The sequence below is a fragment of the Zingiber officinale genome, chromosome 1A (genome assembly GCF_018446385.1).
Source record: "Zingiber officinale cultivar Zhangliang chromosome 1A, Zo_v1.1, whole genome shotgun sequence".
NCBI classification, from domain to species: domain Eukaryota; kingdom Viridiplantae; phylum Streptophyta; class Magnoliopsida; order Zingiberales; family Zingiberaceae; genus Zingiber; species Zingiber officinale.
In genome coordinates this window covers 24,473,783-24,488,610 of record NC_055987.1, presented here as the reverse complement: position 1 = coordinate 24,488,610, position 14,828 = coordinate 24,473,783, and positions in this window count along the sequence as shown.

Genomic DNA, 14,828 nt, shown 5'->3' with positions numbered 1-14,828 from the left:
GTTAGGAAGCTCTGTCTATGCATGTCTAGGAAAATATGACTTCGACCTGATGCATTTGGCTTAGTGGAACTAACTGAAGCTACCCTCTACCAATCCTACCTAGTTAGACTAAAGTTTTGTTATTAGGTTCAGTGGATAGGACTATTTGGAAAACCTTGAAGACATCGTTACTCTAATAATGTCCAAGTGACTCACCATAGCCCAGAAGTTTATCCGAAGAATGCATATTTGTTGAACCCAAAGCTAAATTTGAATCTAACACAAAGTTAAACCAAACCCTAAAATTCAAATTTAACTCATCTCATAAAATCGTAGGATTCCTTTGTCTGAAAACTTAGAATGTGTGAGATGAATAAGGATAAAATTTAAACTAAATTAAATTAAGTTAAAATTAAAATAAAATCAATAAAGTTAAAATAAATTCACGCTTAAGCTAAACTTTTTGCTTCTCCTAAATTTGTTAGGAATCTAAATGGATATTGGACAGTGGTTGCTCCCGATACATGACTGGGGATCAAATAATGTTCACAAAGCTAACCTTCAAAAGACTAGGAATACTAACCTGTGGAAACAACAGTAAACTGAAGGTGGTTGGAATAGGTAACATTGAGTTAGAATCCAATTTTGTTATTAAGAAAGTACTCCTTATTAAGAATTTTAAATTTAACTTACTCAGTGTTAGTCAATTGCGTGACTCAGAATATAAGGTTAGGTTTACATCCACTGAATGCTTAATTAAACATATGAAAAACCCTATAATAAAACTAAAAGGACTTAGGAATAATAATATTTATACAATTTACCTAACCAGCCCCTCACATAAGTGTCGCCTGACACAAAAAAAGAGGAAACCTAGTTATGGCATAGGAGAATGTCCCACACTAACTTTAGAAATCTCACTAAACTAAATGAGTTAGTTAGAGGACTACCAAAACTACCTAACTTAGACTCAACAATTTGTAATGCTTGTCAACAAGGAAAATAGACCAAAACAACTCATAAACCAAGAAATCAAATTCAAACCAACTCACCACTTGAGTTATTACATCTAGATTTATTTGACTCACATGGGGGTAAATCTATAATGGAAACCTATATTGTCCAGTAATAATTAATGATTACTCAAGATTTACTTGGGTAAAATTCTTAAAAAATAAAGAGGAACCATTTGAAATATTTAGTAATTTATGTAAACAAGTTGAAAATGAAAAAGGCTCAAAAAATCAAAAAAAATAGGAGTGATAATGGTGGGGAATTTAAGAATCATAGGTTTATAAAATTATGCCTAGAAAATGGATACCATCACGAATTCTCATGTCCCTATACACCTCAATAAAATGGAATAGTAGAAAGAAAAAATAGAACTCTTTAAGAAGCCACTAGAACAATGCTTAATAAATATCAATTACCAAAATAATTTTAGGCAAAAGCTATTAGTATAGCCTGCTATTTTCAAAATAGAACAACAATAAAAAAATATAATAAAACTACATTCAAAATCTACTATAATAAATTACCTACCATTGAATACTTTAAGGTATTTGGATGTCTTGTATACATACTAAACACAAGAGAACATTTAGGAAAATTTAGATCAAAAGTAGAAAATGGAATCTTTGTAGGGTACTCCCTAAATAGTAGAGGATACAGAGTTTACAATAAAACTACCCTAAGAATTGAGGAAACAACCAATGTAAAATTCGATGAAATTACTAAAGAAACTAACTCAACTCAACCGCAATACCAACCAATTGATTTCACTAGAGCTAGCACTGATCTAAGGGGAGCAAGTGAAAATCCAATTGACGAATATGAAATTAAACAAAATATACCACAAGAAAATGAACAAACACAACCTGAGACTAGAACAATAAGAACTAGCTCAGATCACCCAGTTGAATAAATTATAGATGACCCAGACCTAAGAGTTTAGACTAGATCATCTTTTAGAAATCTAAGTTAAATATCATTAATGTCTAAAATTGAACCTAAAACAATAGAAGAATCCTTACTCGACCCAGACTAGATCATAGCCATACAAGAAGAACTGACCCAATTTGAGAGAAATGAAGTTTGGGACTTAGTACCACTATCTGATAATAAAAAGGTAATAGAAACAAAATGGATATTCAGAAATAAACTAAGTGAAAATGGGAAAATTGTTAGAAACAAGGCTAGACTAGTAGCCAAAGGGTTTAGTCAAGTAGAGGTACTTGACTATGATGAAACATATGCTCCAGTGGCTAGACTTGAGTCTATTAGAATGCTACTAAATTATGCAGCTCATAAAGTTTTAAGCTTTATCAAATGGATGTTAAATCTGCCTTCCCAAATGGACTAATAAAATAAGAAGTTTATGTAGGTCAACCACCTGGATTTAAAAATATAGATCATCTTGGCCATATCTTTAAACTCAAAAAAGCATTGTATAGTCTTAAACAAGCACCTAGGGTCTAGTATGAAAGGCTGACTTCATAAATAATCTCTAAAGGGTTCAACCAAGGTCAAATTGATCTAACTTTATTTATAAAATCAGTTAAACAAAATATCTTTATAGCCCAAGTATATGTAGATGACATAATCTTTGACTTAACCAACTTAGAATTTTTACAAGAATTTATAACTTTAATGGAACAAGAATTTGAAATGAGCCTTATAAGTAAACTAACTTATCTTTTAGGATTATAGATTAAATAAACTAATTAAGAAAATTATGTTTACCAACAAAAATATATTAAAGAATTACTTAAAAAGTTTGGAATGGAAAATACCAAAGAATTAAAAACACCAATGACAACTAACACAACCTTAGATAGTGACCCAAATGGAAAACTCGTAGACCTAAAACACTATAGGAGCACCATAGGCAGTCTTTTATACCTAACTACAAGCTGACCTGATATTTTATTTATAGTTAGTATGTGTGCTAGATACCAACCCCATGCTAAGGAATCCCACTTAACTAATGTAAAAAGAATATTTAGATAGTTAAAGGTATAATAAATGTAGGAATATGGTACCCCAGAACACCAAATTTGGAACTAATCAGTTACTCTAACTCTGATTATGCCAGCTGTAAATTAGATCGTAAGAGTACAGGTGGTGGATTCCAATTACTTGGAATATCGCTTGTCAGCTAGCTTAGTAGAAAATAACACTGTATTGCTTTATCTACTACTGAAGTCGAATACATAGCAATGGGTGAGTGTGTAACACAATTGTTATGGATGATGCACACATTAAATGACTCACTTGGAATATAAAAATGTAAAAATCCATATTGATAACATCAGCTCAATTAACTTAATCAAAAATCCAATGCATTATTCAAGAACCAAATATATTGAAATAAAACATCACTTTATTAGAGATCACGTCGCCAAAGTAGATGTTGAACTCAACTATGTTGAGTCCAAGTTAAATTTGGTTGATATTTTCACCAAACCATAATTACCTGAATCTGAATTCAGTAGTTCACGAAGACAACTGGGAATGTGCACGATAGACTAGGATTTTCTTTGAAAAATTTTCTAATATTTTATAAATTCTAGGAAAATTATTTACTTATATTTTAAAAAATGTTCCATTTCTCTAGTGTTAAAAAATTGTTTTGGCCTTAATCTAGATCAAACCCTTAGAAAGCATGAACCTATAGATCTAAGAAATAAGCATCTCACAAACACACTAGGTTTACCTTGATTGTGTATTCATAAATATAGAATGGCGTGAGATGCGTAGGCCACTTACCTAGACTTTAGATGCTTATATTAGTACATCAACATAAGTCTGGGCATAAAATAGCAAAATACAGTGATCAAATCAAGCAATCCCTCTTAGTAAACAATGAGTTGGATCAAATCTTGCTTAACTTGACTAACCAAGTGAACAATACTATCTTTTGTACAACTAGTCAGTAACTAACTATTAGATATATTGAAAATTGAGTGATTACTTTCTTAAAATGCTATCAGATTAAGGGGGAGAATTTATTTATATAAGTTAAAAATAATTTCTAAAAATGATCTATCTATATTCTTTTTAAAAAAACATCTCTCTTGCATTGAAATTTTTTCTCATCGTGGAAGTACTTTCGAAATTAGCCTTACATAGTTATATTTTTCAAAGTACTTCGGATTTTGAAGAAAAATATAATTTGTTGACAAACTTACTTTGCAAAACTTAAGTCAAATGTTTTGAAAAAAAATTGAAAAGTTATTCCACTTTAATTTTTTTTTAAGAAGTTTTTGCAAAGTTTTACTTCAACAATGCTCTTATATACATAATTCCTTAGAAGCTTTACTTTAAACTTCTTTGAAAATATTACTTAGACATTTCTCTCCAATTTTTTTTTTTTGAAAGTCTTACTCAGAAAACTTTGAATTTTTGAAAATCATTTTGAAAAACAGCTTTTATCATATTTTGAAAAGTTATTACTTTTAAAATATTTGACAATCTTACTTTTAAAATTTCTCAAAATATTTATTACTCACTCCAATTAACCTGAACTTCTGTCTTGTTACAAAATTATTTAAAGTAATTAGATGTCAGCTTGCAATATTTTCTTACTTATTTTTTTATGCATTATGCCTTAATTTTTTGATGCATGCCAAAGGGAGAGGATAGTGGGTTAAGTTAAAAAAATTGAACTCACTTTTAAAACACTTTATGCTTTATTGTTTTATTACATTTTTTTTCTAACTTTAACCCAGGTTGTCATTACATCAAAAAGGGAGAGATTGTTGGTGCAGATTGTACTAATAGTCTGGTTTTGATGTATGACAAACATGTTAAAGTTAGATGGGTTGTTTGTCTAACGTTTCTACTAAGTGTTCAGAAGTTGACTGTCTGAAGGAGCTAACATCCGGCTGAAATCTAGCTAGGTCCACAGGGTCCGATAGCTGGTGGGAAATCCAGCTATATCCGTGGGGCCCGATAGCTGGTGCGAAGTCCAGATAGGTCCGCGAGGCCCGATATCCGGCGGGAAGTCCGGTTGGGTCCGCGGGACCTGACAATCGGTCGAAGTCCAATTGGGTCTGCGGACCTGACTATTAGCAGGAAGACCTGGTGAGTCAAAGGCAAGTCGAGTGACTACAAGTGGTAAATACAGGTAAGCAACTAGAGGAGGGATCCAGTGAGGACGCATTCCCCGTTGAGGGAACTGTAGGCGTCGGTCCAGCTTAGGTTCATTTGGGAAACCTATGCTGAGACCTTTACTAGATCCTGGTCTTGGGGAGATATGATCTAATTATTACTCATAATCTATTATTTTGTGTTAACTTTGTTTTACAGGGTAAAATATATTTTCTGATTGCATAGGCTAACATTTTCTTGCAAGTGGAAAGGTTGAAGAAAAGGGGTCCGAGCGCCCAGACCATGCTCGCTTGGGCAGGGTCGTGGCCACCCAGGCGGTCTGGGCGCCCGGACCCAAAAATTGATCCACAAACTTACGTGGAGAGCGTCGATTGGCCGAGCCATGTGGTCCAGGTGCCTGGAGGGGCTCCAGGCACTCGGAATGGACCTAATTAAAGGCCTTCGACTCGGAGCTTCAGAACAATAATTACAATGATCTTCTCTGCTGCTCGGTGCTTCGAAAAGGCTCTTGTAAAGCTGCTACACTCCACCGACAATCAGATTTCATCTTTAATTAGTTTTTTTTATTGTCGGTAATTTTTTATATATAGTTCTTGTACTTACAATTTCTAATCATTTCGAACTATTAGTGAATTGCCCAATGAAAGCACTCGACGAGTGCGGGCCTTGGAGTAAGAGTCGTTGAAGGTTCCGAACCAAGTAAAAACTTGGTCACGTTAGCATTGCTTTTTATTCTTCCACTGCGTATCTGTTTTAATCAAATTTTTGACGATCGCTATTCACCCTCTCTAGTATTCTTTCTGATCCTACATATTAAATTTATAGTTTTGTTTTGTTTTTATATAGTAAATTTCATTTTTAAGCATATAAAATTTATTTAGTCCTATTTTCTTGGTTATACAAGCTTTTGGAACTCATGCTTTAATTGATTTATTTTGATTTATTAGTGAAATAAATGTTTTATTTGATGAGATGGACTTATATCCCAGTTCAGATATATTGTATACAACTCGTTGAGATCCAAGTATCATATCTAAGTACTTATATCTTGTTGTAAACTTTTTTAATAGTTCTCTAAGTTTTACAACTTCACTTTTCAATTTGGAATTTTCTTCCTCAAGTTTTGCAACTTGAGTTGGATTTCCAAATTGATTTTGTTCAATTAGATTTTACCTCATTGGAACCTTTGAAAATGAGTATAGACTCATGGCTTGACTCGTACTTGGACTCGTCTTCTTGTTCTGACTCATTTTCTTATTTCAATCTGGTTGCCATCAGTGTAAGGTAGTTGTTCTGCTTCGGTTCATCATTATTTGATTCTTCTGAAGACGACTCATCCCAAGTTACTTTGAGGACCTTTTTCTTCTTCATCTTCTTCGACTTAACTTCTTTGAGATTCAGACATTCATGCTTGTAGTGCTCCTTTTTGTTGCATCCATAGCAGGTATGCTTGTAACGACCCGCCTCCTACTAACTAGGCTGTGAGGCTGATCGTCACATTATGCTGTGCTAACTATTCCCTGACCATCACTAAATCTAGATGCGGAAGCTGTATTAATTAAAATTTTGCTAAACTATTATCATTTCTGGATTCTATATGTGCTAAGGGATGTAATCTAACTATTCATGACATGTTTTACATTCCCCATGGTCAAGGAACTGGGCTGAGGATTTCTGGCTATTATCAGGCCTCCCAATCGATCCATTGATCGATTGGAATAGTGGAATCGATCCAGTGATCGATCCAGCATGCTACTGTATGCGGAACCTGGGTTGGATCGATCCAGTGATCGATCCAGCACGCTACTGTGCTCGGGGCGATGTTCTGGATCGATCGGCTGATCGATCCAGGCTAACCAATCGATCCCAGAGCCTTCTGTTCGTGACAGAATTTGCTGGATCGATCGGCTGATCGATCCAGAGGCCTACTGTTCGCGGAACAAGTTGCCCAGTCGATCGATTGATCGATTGATGACCCCCAATCGATCCACCGATCGATTGGGGTTTCTGATTTCGCACCAGAAGTCTGATTTCAACACTGTTTCATGCCAAAATCGCTTATATCAATACTGAATTAAATCAAATGCTTCCTAACATCAATTATCTAACATTCTAAACATGGCATGGTGCATAATCCACTAATTCATAACATTTAAGCAAATTGAACTGCAAAAAAAACTAAAAATGACAAAGTTCTATTTATTAAACTTGCTAAAATCCCTAGGATCTTTATTCCAAACTCCAGCTCACACACATCTTCATCGTTTCATTGACCTCCAGCCTCCACTAGTCCACCTTCCCTTTACCTTTATCTGCAGTATAAGGAAAATAGTATCTGTAAGCTTGAGAGCTTAGTAAGAAACCATCTACCTCACAAAACATGCATACGATGCAAGAATATGTTTTTAAACATGCTATTTGAAATACAAACTGAATATGCTAAGCATGGCATGACATACAAAACATAGAATCTGAAAACTGATCATGGCAATAAGAGCTACGCATAAACTACCATGTTGTATCAACAGGAAACTAAACTGATAGAAAAGCTGAACTGAGCTAATTCTAGCTAAGGATAAAGCTGTACTGAATTCACCTAGCCATTTTGTGAGAGTCTGAAAACTCTATATATAAATAATAGGTGAAAATACATAATCATGCTGCTGTTTGATCCCTAACTAGACCCGGGTTTGTAAGTCCCGAATTTAGTAGGGTTACTAGGTTATCTGAACCTAGGGACGACTGTGGGAGTCCAACCCAATGGATATCTAATCCAGTACAGTGCCACTGAGAAAGTAAAATACTGAACATAAGCTAATAAGTTCTTGTCTTGCTTTTACTAGGTTGTCTAAACCCAGAACTAGGTTATCTAAACCTAGAGGTGACTGTGGGAGCCCACCCATTGGACATCTAGTCTTGTAAAAGCTGAAGCAAGACTAAATAGGCTGTGTAAATGCTTCTAGTGCATTTATCCAAGCTAATATAATGCCTAGTTTGCATTTTGACTGTACTAAACATTCTATCGAGCACTTGATGTGCGCTAGTGCACACCCTACGTGCCAAGTTTGCATACGACTAAACTAATGCATAAAAACCACACGATTAGCTACTTATACTGCAGGAGAGGGGTTTCTTACCTCCTGTTCGGATATTTTTACGATTCTAATCGCTAGTTTTTCGGAGGAGACGATCCTTTCGACGATCTTCTCGCGTCTATGCGTTCCTCTCGCGGAGAGAAGCGTCCTCATGTCGGAGATGTCGCCGGAAGGAACCCTTAGGACCCTAGGGATGGAACCCTAGGTATGCTTGTGGTTGGCACCGAGACAAGGAGAAGAGAAGGGGCGGCGGTGAGGGCTTGAGGAAAAGTCACGATCAAAATAACTCCTCACTTAATTCCTCCCTATTTATATTAAGTGGTAATCTCGGCCCAACTTGAATATAAATTTAATTGTTTCCCTTTCCTTTCAGCACGGCCCTACTGGGTTCACTTGGTTACCATGGTTCACCATAAGTCATAGGACACAATAGGTTTCGGGTTCAATTCCCGCGTAAGCTATTTTCGTTTTCTATTTATTTTTGCTACTTCCGCTATTCTAAAAATTCCATAAAAATATCCTAAAATTTCAGGAAAAATCATAGAATATTTCTAAAATAGTTTTGAGAATTTTCGGGCGCTACAATCTCCCATACCTTATAAAAAAGTTCGTCCTCGAATTTAGAATAATTCTGGGTACTTCTGTCTCATACTGGCTTCTGTCTCCCATGTTGCCTCTTCTGCTGTGTGATTTTGCCAAATGACCTTTACTAATGGTACTTCCCTATTCCGCAATTTCTTAACTGCTTGATCTACTATCTGAGTAGGCCGACTGTCATAGCTGAGGTCTTCGCGGACTTGTACCAGCTGGGGCTCAATCACTTGGGTGGCATCTGGGATATGCTTCTTCAGCATAGAGACATGAAATACATTGTGGACAGCTGACATTTCCTGAGGTAGCTCTAGCTCATATGCTACTCTGCCCACTCTTCTAGTGATAAGGTATGGTCCCACATATCTGGGACTTAGTTTGCCCTTCTTCCCAAAACGCATTACCCCCTTCATGGGAGCTATTCTGAGGAACACTGAATCCCCAACTGAGAACTCTAAAGGTCTACGCCATGTATCAGCATAGCTTTTCTGGCGGCTCTGAGCTGTCTCTATCCTCTGGTGGATCTGCTGTATAGCTGTTGTAGTATCTGCTACTAGATCTGTCTGAAGTTCTAGTTCTTTCTGTTCACCACTCTCATACCAGCAGATTGGAGATCTACACTTCCGCCCATAGAGAGCCTCGTAAGGTGCCATGTCGATAGTGGCTTGATAGCTATTGTTGTATATAAATTCTGCTAGATAGACTCAGATATTTGCACCAACTTCCTTTGAAATCTAGGGCACATGCTCGGAGCATATCTTCGAGTACCTGATTTACTCGCTCCGTATGTCCATCTGTCTGAGGATGGAAAGCTGTGCTGAACTTTAACTTCGTGCCCAACGCCGACTGTACACACTCCCAGAAGTGTGATGTGAATCTGCTATCTCTGTCTGATATAATGGTTCGTGGGACTCCATGTAGTCTAACGATCTCCTTGAGATACAACTGTGCTAGCTGTTCCATGGAGTAGGATATCCTGATAGCTAAGAAGTGGGCTGATTTAGTCAATCTGTCGACTATTACCCAGATGGTATCGAAACCATTCGTGGTTCTGGGTAGTCCCACTATGAAATCCATAGAAATGTCTTCCCACTTCCATTCGGGTATCTGAATGGGCTGCAAAACTCCTCCTGGTCTTTGATGTTCTTCCTTAACCCTCTGACAGGTTAGGCAGGTGCTGACATATCGAGCGATGTCTCTCTTCATCCCAGGCAACCAAAAACGCTTCTTCAAGTCCTAGTACATTTTGGTGGAGCCTGGATGCATCGCATAGGGAGTCTTGTGAGCCTCATCTAAAATCTTCCTTCTGAGTTCTTCCTGATCTGGAACACATAATCTGTCACCAAAATACAACACCCTGCTAATCCTTGATTTTCTGAATTTCAGGATCCTGTTCCTGAGCTGTCTGGATGTCACCAAGCAAGGTCGACTCTAAGGTCATAGTAGAGAGCTGTCCTACTATGAGTTCAAGACCGAAATCTGTGATCTCTTTCTGTAAGGGTGGTGACATGGCTGCTAGAGATAACAAGGTAGCACTGGACTTTCTGCTAAGTGCATCTGCTACCCTATTTGCTTTTCCTGGGTGGTAGAGGATGTCTATGTCGTAGTCTTTGACCAGTTCTAGCCATCTGCGCTGTCGCATATTCTGAGTGAAGAAGTACTTCAGACTCTGATGATCTGTATACACTCTGCACTGAGCTCCATACAAGTAATGTCTCCAAATTTTGAGGGCGAACACCACTGCTGCAAGCTCAAGGTCATGAGTGGGGTAATTCCTCTCATAATCCTTGAGTTGTCTAGAGGCGTAGGCGATTACCTTGCCATCTTGCATCAGCACTGCTCCTAGTCCCAACTTAGAGGCATCACTATAAATGTCAAAGCTGTCTGTGTTCTCGGGTAGAGCTAGAATAGTCGTCAATTCCTTAAGTAATTCTCGATTAAATTACATTTGCTTCGTTCTGGATCGAAGCTATTAGAGAAGTCCTCTTCTGAATTTTCGGTAATAACCGAAATAGTTGATACTATTTTTCAGCAACATTGTATTCTTCGAGGTTATAAGTAGATATCACTTGGGATGATGGAAGGACACCTGATCTAACCAAAATTCACATTTTGTGAACTTGGCGTACAACTGATTCTGCTGAAGGGTCTGCAATACTATTTTCAGGTGCTCTGCGTGTTCTTCCTGAGTTCCTGAATAGATAAGAATGTCATCGATGAACACGATAACGAACTTATCTAAGTATTCTCTGAATACCCTGTTCATGAGGTCCATGAAAGTAGCTGGAGCATTTGTCACGCTAAAGGGCATGACTACGAACTCGTAATGTCCGTATCTAGTCCTGAATGCTGTCTTGGGTATATCCCCTTCTTTAACTTTCACCTGATGATAACCTGATCTGAGGTCTATCTTAGAGAACACTGCTGCTCCCTTTAGCTGGTCGAACAGGTCATCTATTCTGGGAAGAGGATACCTGTTCTTGATCGTGACTTGGTTCAGTGCCCGGTAATCTATACACAGGTGCATGCTCCCGTCCTTCTTCTTCACAAACAATACAGGCGCTCCCCATGGTGAGTGACTAGGGCGTATGAAGCCTTTGTCAAACAGCTCCTGTAGTTGCTCATGAAGTTCATTTAGTTCTGCTGGAGACATGCGGTAAGGCGCTTTGGAAATAGGATTTGTACCGGGAATGAGCTCTATCTCAAATTCAATCTCCCTGTCTGGTGCTAAGCCTAGTAACTCTTCAGGGAAGACTGCTCTGGTCCTTGTCCTGACTGACATTGACTACATGCGCTAAAAATCCCGTACATCCTGAATCCATTAATTTCTGTGCCTTCAGAGCTGAGAGAAATTTCTTGGCTTTTCTCTTGGGTTCTCCGATGAATTCAAACTGTGCTTCTGCTTCAGGTTGGAATATGACTTTCTGCTTACGACATTCGATGGAGGCACCGTATCTGATCAAGAAGTCCATTCCAAATATGACATCGTAGTCAGTCATATTTAGCACTATCAGATCACAAAAGAGTTCTCTGTCTGCTATAATGACTGGCACAGCTCTGAGCCAGTGCGTGGATGCCATAATTTCTCCTGAAGGTAGCGTTGTCATAAACTGACTACTGAGTACCTCTGGAGGTATTGCTAACTTCTCGGCAAATGCCCTGGATATATATGAATGGGTCGCCCCAGTATCGAATAAGACAGTTGTACTTTGCTGTAAAATACTAATCTAACCTGAAACAACTGTCGAGGCATTTGCTACGTCCTCTTTGGTGAGTGAGTAGATCCGTGCATTTGTCGTAGCTGGAGGGGCTTCTAGTCTGCCCTGGCTGATATGGGGACCATCTAAAGCGGCCTGCATCTGATACAACTGTGCTGGCTTGGCCTTGTTCGGACACTGCTTGGTCATGTGCCCTTCTTGTCCACACTCAAAGCATCCTCGTGTGCCCTTACGACAAACCCGGTGGAATTTCCCACAAATAGCACACTTTGGATAAGTTGCTAGTGGTCCTCCTTTGGGTAACTTACCAGTTCCCTTTCCGATTGGGTGTGGCCTGTTGTTTCGAGTACCGAGCCTCCTTGCCCTTCGACTGAGAGAACTTGCCTTGCTGGCACGCTTGCAGTGCTCGGTGGTAAGCTGGTAGTTATGAACGCCACCACCACGTTCATTGCTACTCGGATCTTGAGCATCAACCGGACTCGTTCTTTTGGCATAGACGAGCCAATCTATTGAATTCTTCACGGCTTCCTCAACTGATAGGTTGCCCTGACGAAACTCAGTGAACTCGTCGTAGTTGCGGTTTGTAACCCGCATGTGAAAGAACTCCCCAAAGAATTCTTTCTCGAAGTCTGCCCATGTCATCTGGTTTACTGGGTGCTTCGCTCTAATTCTCTCCCACCACATGCATGCATCTCCTGTCAGACAGAAGGAGGCGCACTTCACTTTCTCATGTTCTGACGCTCTCGGGCTTGACTCTCTGCCACTGGATCAGATAGGCTTCTCTCTTTGCCTCTACTGCTGGGGCTACTGGTGCTGTAGGCTGGACTGGGGGAACCTCTAAGACTACTGGCGTTGCTAAGTTTGGTTCACCCCCAATCTATTGAATTTCTTCATGGCTTCCTCAACTGATAGGTTGCCATGACGAAACTCAGTGAACTCGTCGTAGTGGCGGTTTGTAACCCGCATGTGAAAGAACTCCTCAAAGAATTCTTTCTCAAAGTCTGCCCATGTCATCTAGTTTACTGGGTGCTTCGCTTTATTCTCTCCCACCACATGCGTGCATCTCCTGTCAGACAGAAGGAGGCGCACTTCACCTTCTCATGTTCTCTCTGCCACTGGATCAGATAGGCTTCTCTCTTTGCCTCTACTGCTGGGGCTACTGGTGCTGTAGGCTGGACTGGGGGAACCTCTAAGACTACTGGCGTTGCTAAGTTTGGTTTCGGGGTGACTGTGAGAGTATTCTGCTGATTAGCTTTTAAGGTGGCGCTGAGCCACTAATGCTGTAAGGTCTGGGGGAGGCACTGAACTGCCTGCCTCATGCTGGGGCTCAGTAGCTGGTGCCCTTCTAGATGGGCATCCTCGTGCCATACTAGAGACATAGAGGACATACATAACTAATACAATCATAATTATATAACTACCATCACTATCATGTTAAGTACTATCTTCAATAAACATACTACAGTATCTATAAACATGAAAGAAAGAACATAATAAAGTGAGAGACGTTTCTTACATGGAAGCTGCAGGTTCAATGCTGATCTGTGTGAAGGAAGTATGAAAACTGCTTTGATACCACTCTGTAACGACCCGCCTCCTACTAACTAGGTTGTGAGGCCGATCGTCACATTATGCTGTGCTAATTATTCCCTGACCATCACTAAATCTAGATGCGAAAGTTATACTAATTAAAATTTTGCTAAACTATTATCATTTCTGGATTCTATATGTGCTAAGGGATGTAATCTAACTATTCATGACATGTTTTACATTCCCCATGGTCAAGGAACTGGGCTGAGGATTTCTGGCTATTATCAGGCCTCCCAATCGATCCATTGATCGATTGGAATAGTCGAATCAATTCAGTGATCGATCCAGCATGCTACTGTATGCGGAACCTGGGTTGGATCGATCCAGTGATCGATCCAGCACGCTACTGTGCTCGGGGCGATGTTCTGGATCGATCGGCTGATCGATCCAAGCTAACCAATCGATCCAGTGATCGATCCCAGAGCCTTCTGTTCGCGACAGAATTTGCTGGATCGATCGGCTGATCGATCCAGAGGCCTACTGTTCGCGGAACAAGTTGCCCAGTCTATCGATTGATCGATTGATGACCCCCAATCGATCCACCGATCGATTGGGGTTTCTGATTTCACACCAGAAGTCTGATTTCAACACTGTTTCATGCCAAAATCGCTTATATCAATACTGAATTAAATCAAATGCTTCCTAACATCAATTATCTAACATTCTAAACATGGCATGGTGCATAATCCACTAATTCATAACATTTAAGCAAACTGAACTGCAAAAAAAACTAAAAATGACAAAGTTCTATTTATTAAACTTGCTAAAATCCCTAGGATCTTTATTCCAAACTCCAGCTCACACACATCTTCATCGTTGCATTGACCTCCAGCCTCCACTAGTCCACCTTCCCTTTACCTTTATCTGCAGTATAAGGAAAATAATATCTGTAAGCTTGAGAGCTTAGTAAGAAACCATCTACCTCACAAAACATGCATACGATGCAAGAATATGTTTTTAAACATGCTATTTGAAATACAAACTGAATATGCTAAGCATGGCATGACATACAAAACATAGAATCTAAAAACTGATCATGGCAATAAGAGCTACGCATAAACTACCATGTTGTATCAACAGGAAACTAAACTGATAGAAAAGCTGAACTGAGCTAATTCTAGATAAGGATAAAGCTGTACTGAATTCACCTAGCCATTTTGTGAGAGTATGAAAACTCTATATATAAATAATAGGTGAAAATACATAATCATGCTGCTGTTTGGGCCCGGTAACTGTACTTGCT